Below are 10,343 nucleotides of genomic sequence, written 5' to 3'. Positions count from 1 at the left end.
GAGGTCACGTCTACCACTCTATCACTTTTAAACAGTTACATTTCTGTATAAATCATTACAATATGCTCCCATGAGGTGGGGATGCTGCCGGTGCTGGGGTGCAAAACTCGGCATAACACCTGGACACTGGCACAAGGCGGACTGCCATCTTCCCTGCCTTAAGGCACGCGCAAACAAGTGCGCAAGCGCTAATGGGGGATATCGCCTGTTGGAAGATAGGGCCCTATGAGTTTGCCATACATTTTAGTCTTGTATTATTATCTATCTATACGTGATATTATGTGAGCCCACAGTATCCAATAAGTAACCCATTTGAAAATGCTTTAATATAACCCAGCTTGCATGAGTGGCACAATGAATATGTTACGCAAATACTGTGTGTATGTGCTGGATGGTATAATTCGCTTATTTTGCCAAGGCCAGAGGAGGATGCTGTCTATTGCTTTGTGTTACAATGCAGGGTGACACATAGCCCCAAACCTATCATGTTTTTATAAGACCAGGGACCATGATGGAAATAAGTGTTTACACTTTTACATGTCATCCCTTGGATTTTGTTATTCTTTATCCAAAATAAAATCAATCAATCAATCAAACTTATGCAATCATACAATGTTGCTCTCATACAAAATCAATTCCATAACCAGACCTGATGAAACAATTAACTGCGCTGACTGTAAGGAAGGGTGTAGCAGTCTATCCACAATTTTGTCAGGTCAGGACAATCTCACTTCTCAACAGTTTCTCAACAGTTTCTCAACAACAATATCCACTCCATTCTTCACTGTCAATATTAGATTTTTACCAGGGGCATTTCTAGGGTCTGAAGGCTTGGGGGCTTAACCCAGCCCTCTTTAGGGAGGTCTGGGGGGGAAGGGTCTTTTCTAAGAGCATGCGCTCCCGCCACGCGCCATGCTTTGCAGGAGAGAGGGAGAGAAATTAAATGAGGAAGTAAGTCCACTGAGCCAAGTTTTGACCACATTTCTTGACCCATGTGTACATGTCAGAAGCAAATGTTTCGACCTTGGTCCGAAAAAATAAAAGCTCAGCGAAACTTTGTCGTTGATATGCCTGCCATTTACTGTATATAGGTGATAGAGAATGAAATTCCACAGCCAAAAGGTAAACAGTGAACCCCTTGAAGGAAACCAGTTGAAATGAAATGATGGAGCCAGGAGTCAGAAGAAGTCGTCTGATATGATGTATTGAACATAGATCTTGGCCAAGAGATGCACTGTATATTCACAGATGGATACACAGGCTTACATACATTGAACAGAAACTCAAAGATACTTATAGGACACACATCAGATTACATGTCTTGATGCACATCAGATTACATGTCTTGACGCACACTGGAAGGCCATTGTGTAGACTCAACCTATCTGTTATTCTGGCCCTGTAGAGAGCACCGTGGCACAGTGACAGGGCACAGTGTGCGATAGAGAGGAGCTGCAAAAGTATGGTACAAGTTATCTAAATACGTCTGTCTGTGTATGTACACAGGTTATCCAAATATGATGTCTATCTGTGTATGTACACAGGTCATCTGAAGTATGTCTGTGTCATAACTATATGTAACTAAAATGGAAATGTATATGAATATATTAATAACTAGTGATTGTCCAAGTAAAGGCTAATGTGATGTAAATTTTCTCTATCAATAGGTATGAAAATACTATTGACGTGCAAATTAATCGCATGGAAAAACAAACAAACAAACAAACAAACAAACAAACGCTTTCATCTCTTTTAGTATCCTAAATATGGGTGCCTATTTTAGTTTCATCTTTTTGTTCCTAGCTGACAGGAGTGGAACCCACCATGGTCTTCTGCTGCTGTGCACCTGTATTAGATTTTATTTCCATATGTGTTTGTTTGTTGCACCATTCTTAGTAAACTGGAGTACATCTGACACATACCAGCTCTTTCTGTTTTTGCTTCATATAATGTCAGGGTATGGCTTTTGCAATAGCTGCAGGGAGGGGTGAGGTGCGAGTGCGCGTGAGTCGAGGAGCCTTGCAAACTGCCCAGGCAGCTTGTGCATGGCAGTTACTTTTGGCTACAGGGCAACTGGGCAAGTGACAACTGTAGTTACTCCAGTTCACAACAACTAACGATATATTTATCTTCAGGGTAAATAATTAACTGCGGTATAGTTTGGTTATGATAATGAAAATAATACTACCTATCTGTCCTGACATTTTCTCACAGAGATATTACCGTTATTTAGAAACAGCATGTTCAGCATTTCTGTGTCCTGTGGAATTGGAACTTCCTCATATTTGGTTATGCTGTACTGAACCACTGATTGTGAAAGCGTCACAGTCATCCTGACCTCAAACACAATAATGGAGCAGTGGGCCTCACCCATATGAGAGTAAGCAGGCAGGGTCGTATACTCTGGGTTTAGAAATTAGCCACGTCCAGACATTTCTTCTCTTTTACAGTAATTGAGCTTTATTACTGCATTTCTGGACTAGCAAGATTCATAGGGGCAAGCATGAGCATTATCTTTGATAGTTTCTAGCACTCAAAATCTCCTTTTTTTGCTTTTACTTACCACTGGGTTGCTGAAACATGTCCTTTGATGTACTGACCCAGTGGTAATTCAACTACAAAAGTGAGATTTTGAGTTCTAGAAACTAGCAAAGATAATGCCTTGCACTTGCACTGGGTGTAAGATACTGTATAGTCCCATTCACTCAGGGAACCATGGCCTAACCCTCCGTTTCCCTATGGTAAATTCTCTTGACACAGGTTTCAGATGCAAACCCATTAAGCTGACATATTTGGTGGTTGAGGGAAGTGAAACTAGAAAAGATCATTCAGCAGCATGAAAAGTGCTTACATCAGACTAAAAAAATCTGTCTGGGCGAGAATAACGGTGAAATCTCTGCCTGCATCCCATTCCCATGACCACAGGCATGTATCACAAATGTATCTTACATGCGAGAAATCCAGTCAGCAACTAGAGTAAACATCATGGATCATCATGGTGCATGTTTGGCGACTCAAGTTCAGCCCTTTAAAAAGAGAAAAAAATTATGTTAAATTGTATTATGGCTTTTTGTGTGCGTGACTGAAACAGCATATTCAGCATTTCTGTGTTCTGTGAAATATAAATTCCCTCGTAATTTCACGTTGAACCACTGATTGTGAAAGTGATGTTGCCACTGTCTCTACATGACTCACACTATTCCAAATAAAACTGCTTTATCAACCTGATCTCTGAAACATCATAGAGAGCACTGGTCGCCCCCGTGTCCCATCATGGCCCAAACAGACCAGCTGAGCCTGATTTCACTACCCAGTTTAACATTGCCAGCTGAAGGCAGTGATATGCACATTGCCAGCTGAAGGCAACGTCATGCGTTTTGGGGGGCAGGTTCTCGAGTGGAAAAAGGGCACCCCTCCCATAATTATTTCTAAACAATAAAGTTACATAGAGTCAGGCCCAGATTAACACACTGTGGTGACCCCACTTGAAGTGCCCCCCTCCTTCCAATTTACACAAAATTCACAGTTTATGGCAATAAAGACCACAGATCTACAGTACTGTACTGTACATGAACGTATTGCTAGAGCACAAACTCAACACACATACTACAGAAAAATGTAAGACACAATGTACTAACTAAAGAATAGGTCATTTTATACAGTGAGATCAAGTTTGGAAAAATGGTCTCACTAAAATGAAATGGCTACTATATGGAGACTAACATCATCACACATGAATACAATTAGGCTCATTGAATCCACAAGAGAAGAGTCTCAGCTTTCCAGTGATACCGAATTATGCAATTCCAAGACTGTTTATGGAACCCAGTAGTATGCAGAAATGTTAACATAGAATAGGCGAAAATAACACATTCATACCCACTGCAGCTTCTGAAATACAGTAATGCTGGCGTGTCTTGCAAAAAGGGCACTTATCAGTCAGATGTCAAAAGGGCAGGTGCTTGTGCACCACCTGGGGTCTATCTGTGCATGTCCCTCGCTGAAGGTGCTTGTGCACCACCTGGGGTCTATCTGTGCACGTCCCTCGCTGAAGGTGTGTGGGATCACCACAGTGTTTGGTTGGAATAACGCCTGCATTTTCTAAAGACCATTGTCATAGTAGAGTATTGCAGTGAAGATGTCTTTCCAAGGTCACATGGAAGAAGCTTCTTATTTTTGCCGGGGCATTTCTGTTGACACCTCAACAATAAACACAACACAAATCTACACACTTCCAGTGTTGAGATCGATCATCAGCTCATGACAGGGGCAGGCATCCATGTGCCATGGAGAGCCACGATCAGGTTTACTGTCCCACTCGTCTGTGAGTGCAAGGGCCAGCATCTACTGAAACACAGATCATGTACAGTATATAGACAGAGGGCAAACTGGTACCAATGGACCGCCCTTAGCTCTCTCTCTCCGCCTCCTGACCAACCCTCAATTCCTGCCCCACTGGCCACAATATAAAGAAAATATCACAAGGGTGGTGTACAGCAGTAACTCAGGCTTTTGTAGGCTGAACTCTTCCAGTGATCGAATCATTGACACATCACAGTTTCCTGGGATTGCTCAAGAGGAGGACCATTTTGTTTCAACTCAAGTCCTTCTGCTGCATTTGTTATTGTTAGGATGACGTCATCATTCCTACTTTGACGTCGTCATTCCGACTATGATGTCATCGATCACTGATGATGTCATGATTCATAAGTGTCTTTCTTGCCTTTCGCTAGTGATGTCATAGCACAGGTGATGTCATGTCTCTGATGATGTCACAAACGGTATGATGTCATAGCACAGGTGGTGTCATGCTCGGATCTATAAAGGCCTGTTCCGGCAGGCTCTGGCCAGTGATTCATAATCTAAATTAGGATCATACCAATCTCAAGCAACGTCTGCAACCTGCAACCAACTGTTCCCAAACCCCGAACAGTGCAGCTCCCAGCTTTCAAGCTACCAAGTTCCACAGCACCCCGGCTTCTCCAGACCTACCAAGTTTCCCGTGGTCATCAACTACCCGCGATTAGATCCACACTTCTCACTCCGATCCTGACAGTCATCAGGATCGGAAGCTGGGGCTTCGAGACGATCTAGCCGGCCGATCAAGAGGGCGTGCCGATCAGCGGCTGCGGAAGCCAGAGCCTGGATTGCTTTTTCCTGGTGGGCAATCAGGCGTCTTGACTCAAGTGCGAGGTCTTGCAGAGGCTGCGGGGTGACACCCTGGGGGCCTAGCCCTTCGAGACGATCTAGCCTTCTATCGAGACGATCTAGCCTTCGATCTAGGTGCTTAAGTATGACATGGAAGTCTCCGAACGTGATAGGACGAGTGGAGACATCAGGATGAGTGAAGGTATCAGGATGAGTGGAGATATCCAGCTGACCGCCTGGTGGGTCAGCTGAAGCGACCGGCCGGGTAACTGGCGTTGGGGCGACTGATCGCCCAGAAGCTGGGGCAGGAAGGGCAGAAGGCTGCGCAATGCCCCCCTGGTCGAGATGATCTAGCCGTCTTGCCAGGAGGGCGTACAGGTCCTCGGCCTTGGAAGCCTGAACTTGACTCTCCTCGACCATGAGGGCGTGCCGATCATCGGCTTGGGAAGCCTTGAAAGCTACGTCCCGAAGGATGTCATCGAGGAGCGCCTGCTCCCGTTGCATCTCCGCGAGTCGCGCGCCCAGGCCAGAAATAGTAGAAATCAGTGCTGTCAGGGAGGTGTCGCCTGGTGGACTGCCTGACGTGGCCGGCGGGGAAACGGGGGTCTCGGGAGCCTCCTCCTTGACTGGCGGAAGTGTGTCCGCTGGATCCGCTTCAGAGTGATTGGGGGCCTCCTCCTTGATTGGGGTGAGAGATTTGCCCGCTAGATCCATTTTTGAGTGATTCATACTGTCAGGATCGGAGTGAGAAGTGTGGATCTAATCGCGGGTAGTTGATGACCACGGGAAACTTGGTAGGTCTGGAGAAGCCGGGGTGCTGTGGAACTTGGTAGCTTGAAAGCTGGGAGCTGCACTGTTCGGGGTTTGGGAACAGTTGGTTGCAGGTTGCAGACGTTGCTTGAGATTGGTATGATCCTAATTTAGATTATGAATCACTGGCCAGAGCCTGCCGGAACAGGCCTTTATAGATCCGAGCATGACACCACCTGTGCTATGACATCATACCGTTTGTGACATCATCAGAGACATGACATCACCTGTGCTATGACATCACTAGCGAAAGGCAAGAAAGACACTTATGAATCATGACATCATCAGTGATCGATGACATCATAGTCGGAATGACGACGTCAAAGTAGGAATGATGACGTCATCCTAACAGTTATTATCTCTTCAAACCAGGTAAGATTTATGCAGGAACATTTATGATAAGTGACACACTACAAGCTAAATAAATCATAAACAATCAACAGGAAGGAGTGAAAGGATCAGCACCTTATCAAGACACCCTAATGTAACAAAATGTTCCTGTGATGATGAGCTGAGGAGAACAGATATGAAGGATATATTTTTTCTTGAAGACATGAACATAATGTGGCAAGTTAAGTAGAGGAGGTAAAGAGGGAGATGCAATTCAAAGGACATGTAAGGGGAGAGAGGTTGTAGCTATATCATTTCATCTGTCTGAACTCTGAATTGATATCAGAAGTGAAATATTGTGTTGACTTGCAGAAGAATATCTTGCCAGCAAGAGCGACTATACGATGACAACCATGGAGATTGATGAAAGCACAACTGGCTATAAACTCCTCTCAGCGGGTGGCAGAAAGTTTCAATATTCAGGTAAAATGAGAGCTTCATTCTAAAATGAGATCCTGCATTTGTTAAGATTTAAACTCGCTGTGGAAAGGTGTTTGCAAATTCAAGATTTTTCCAAGACCTTCAGCAGCAGGATCATGTATAACTTTGAAATACTGTAACAGTGACTGAATTTCAGGAAACATTTTTTTCTTGTAATTAGCATTCTGTATCGCAATTTGGAATGAAATAGAACACAGATCACATCATCATTTTTCTTACATTTCTACTGCTTCCTGTGATTCAGTTGATGAGTTGAGAAAGAGCCCTCTCAGGCCTGCTGCACTCTGTCTGGGCCTTCTGTGTGTTCTCCTGGTGGCTGTGCTCATAGGCCAGGGAGTCCACTGTGAGTCGACTTTACTATTGTCTTTGTCAAACATTCTAATGTTTTCTGGAAGTTAGCTGAGATGAGTGAAATAATCGATCCAGGACATGTTTCTCAATATCTCACCTTTTCTGCAGATCGCAATGTGAAGAGAGACCAACAGGACAGCTACCATGCCCTGACTAAAGAGAAAGACAACATACAAGAGAACCTGAAGACCACGCTTAAAGACAAAAGGGAACTACAAGGCATCCAAAGCCGGTTACAGAGCAGGAATGAATATATAACTAGAGACAGAGACCGATATCAGACCAATAATAATATTCTGACTAGAGAAAAAAGTGAGCTTGAAACGAGGAAAACAGAGTTACTGACCAGTAACACTGCTTTAATGAGCGAGAGAGACCAGCTAAAAAACACCCAAACCCAATTGCAGAAAAATAACGATGCCTTGACTAAAGCCAAAACCTTCTTTGAAACAAATTACCATTCAGTGGTCAAACAAAAAACCGAGTTACAGACCAATCAGAACTCACTGACCAAAGACAGGGACAATTTACAGAACAGATACAACAACCTGACCAGATCAAGAGAGCGGTTGCAGATGAGTTACAACTCCATGATTAAGCAAGTAGAGCAGTTACAGATCAGCCACAACTCCACCACCAGTGAGAAAGACAAGATACAGAGCAGCCACACCAACCTGACTAAGGAGAAAGACAATTCGTCTGTAGCTGGTCTCTCTCTGCAGTCAGATTGACGTTTCTCATCTTTAACTTGTCTCTCTCGGCAGTTGCGTTGTTGTAACTGATGCGTAGCTGGTCTCGTTCTTGAATCGTATCATTATAACTAGCCTGCAGCACGTCTGTCGCACTTTTAAGTATGTCGTAACTGACCTGTAAATTGTCTTTCTCCTTAGTCAGGTTGGTGTGGCTGCTCTGTATCTTGTCTTTCTCACTGGTGGTGGAGTTGTGGCTGATCTGTAACTGCTCTACTTGCTTAATCATGGAGTTGTAACTCATCTGCAACCGCTCTCTTGATCTGGTCAGGTTGTTGTATCTGTTCTGTAAATTGTCCCTGTCTTTGGTCAGTGAGTTCTGATTGGTCTGTAACTTGGTTTTTTGTTTGACCACTGAATGGTAATTTGTTTCAAAGAAGGTTTTGGCTTTAGTCAAGGCATCGTTATTTTTCTGCAATTGGGTTTGGGTGTTTTTTAGCTGGTCTCTCTCGCTCATTAAAGCAGTGTTACTGGTCAGTAACTCTGTTTTCCTCGTTTCAAGCTCACTTTTTTCTCTAGTCAGAATATTATTATTGGTCTGATATCGGTCTCTGTCTCTAGTTATTCATTCCTGCTCTGTAACCGGCTTTGGATGCCTTGTAGTTCCCTTTTGTCTTTAAGCGTGGTCTTCAGGTTCTCTTGTATGTTGTCTTTCTCTTTAGTCAGGGCATGGTAGCTGTCCTGTTGGTCTCTCTTCACATTGCGATCTGCAGAAAAGGTGAGATATTGAGAAACATGTCCTGGATCGATTATTTCACTCATCTCAGCTAACTTCCAGAAAACATTAGAATGTTTGACAAAGACAATAGTAAAGTCGACTCACAGTGGACTCCCTGGCCTATGAGCACAGCCACCAGGAGAACACACAGAAGGCCCAGACAGAGTGCAGCAGGCCTGAGAGGGCTCTTTCTCAACTCATCAACTGAATCACAGGAAGCAGTAGAAATGTAAGAAAAATGATGATGTGATCTGTGTTCTATTTCATTCCAAATTGCGATACAGAATGCTAATTACAAGAAAAAAATGTTTCCTGAAATTCAGTCACTGTTACAGTATTTCAAAGTTATACATGGTCCTGCTGCTGAAGGTCTTGGAAAAATCTTGAATTTGCAAACACCTTTCCACAGCGAGTTTAAATCTTAACAAATGCAGGATCTCATTTTAGAATGAAGCTCTCATTTTACCTGAATATTGAAACTTTCTGCCACCCGCTGAGAGGAGTTTATAGCCAGTTGTGCTTTCATCAATCTCCATGGTTGTCATCGTATAGTCGCTCTTGCTGGCAAGAGATTCTTCTGCAAGTCAACACAATATTTCACTTCTGATATCAATTCAGAGTTCAGACAGATGAAATGATATAGCTACAACCTCTCTCCCCTTACATGTCCTTTGAATTGCATCTCCCTCTTTACCTCCTCTACTTAACTTGCCACATTATGTTCATGTCTTCAAGAAAAAATATATCCTTCATATCTGTTCTCCTCAGCTCATCATCACAGGAACATTTTGTTACATTAGGGTGTCTTGATAAGGTGCTGATCCTTTCACTCCTTCCTGTTGATTGTTTATGATTTATTTAGCTTGTAGTGTGTCACTTATCATAAATGTTCCTGCATAAATCTTACCTGGTTTGAAGAGATAATAACAAATGCAGCAGAAGGACTTGAGTTGAAACAAAATGGTCCTCCTCTTGAGCAATCCCAGGAAACTGTGATGTGTCAATGATTCGATCACTGGAAGAGTTCAGCCTACAAAAGCCTGAGTTACTGCTGTACACCACCCTTGTGATATTTTCTTTATATTGTGGCCAGTGGGGCAGGAATTGAGGGTTGGTCAGGAGGCGGAGAGAGAGAGCTAAGGGCGGTCCATTGGTACCAGTTTGCCCTCTGTCTATATACTGTACATGATCTGTGTTTCAGTAGATGCTGGTAGGCCCTTGCACTCACAGACGAGTGGGACAGTAAACCTGATCGTGGCCAGTGGCGTGCCTGACCAAGTTGGTGCCCTAGGCAAGATTTTTGCTGGTGCCCCCCCCTCCCCCCTCCCCCAAAGAAAATATAATAAAAATTATATCGCAGCTAATCCAGCACTGCAGTGCAGGCTCAGAATCGCCCTTCCCCAGTGGCGCTGGAAGTACTTTTAGGTAGGGGGTGCTGTAAGGAAGGGTCTCTCGGTGCTGCCCGCGAGGGCAGCGCCGAAGAAAATTTTACGTTTTTTGGACTTTCATCCATATTTAGAAGAATATTTAATTTTAAATTAACATTAGGATTATACTGTTGTGATGTCATTATTCAGTATCTTCTCCTTTTCTCACTCACTTTCATGTAAGCACCTGCTCTCCCTTTAGTTGTTTTACACTACAACAGACAGAAACACAGGCATAAACACTGAACTTATTATTATTATTATTATTATGGAAAACCAGATTATGATGAAAATCAAACACTTTTGAAG

General features: G+C 43.5%; 2 long non-coding RNA genes across 2 annotated transcripts; one reads left to right on the top strand and one right to left on the bottom strand.

The window, feature by feature from the left end:
• Window positions 1-6,683: 6,683 nt before the first annotated feature.
• LOC310780199 lies at window positions 6,684-7,599 on the top strand. The gene is made up of 3 exons (XR_014552913.1): window positions 6,684-6,771; window positions 7,034-7,132; window positions 7,249-7,599. It is a non-coding gene; the product is annotated as an uncharacterized lncRNA (long non-coding RNA).
• Window positions 7,600-8,458: 859 nt separating this feature from the next.
• LOC310779869 lies at window positions 8,459-9,656 on the bottom strand. Its single transcript, XR_014552872.1, has 4 exons — window positions 9,515-9,656; window positions 9,074-9,184; window positions 8,713-8,811; window positions 8,459-8,596 (listed from the first exon to the last, which is right to left on the bottom strand). It is a non-coding gene; the product is annotated as an uncharacterized lncRNA (long non-coding RNA).
• Window positions 9,657-10,343: the final 687 nt, after the last annotated feature.

This window comes from Poromitra crassiceps (genome assembly GCF_964638095.1).
Source record: "Poromitra crassiceps genome assembly, chromosome: 7".
In the NCBI taxonomy this organism is placed as follows: Eukaryota; Metazoa; Chordata; class Actinopteri; order Beryciformes; family Melamphaidae; genus Poromitra; species Poromitra crassiceps.
The sequence above is the reverse complement of the archived record's forward strand: the minus strand, read 5'-3'. Positions and strand labels throughout refer to the sequence as shown.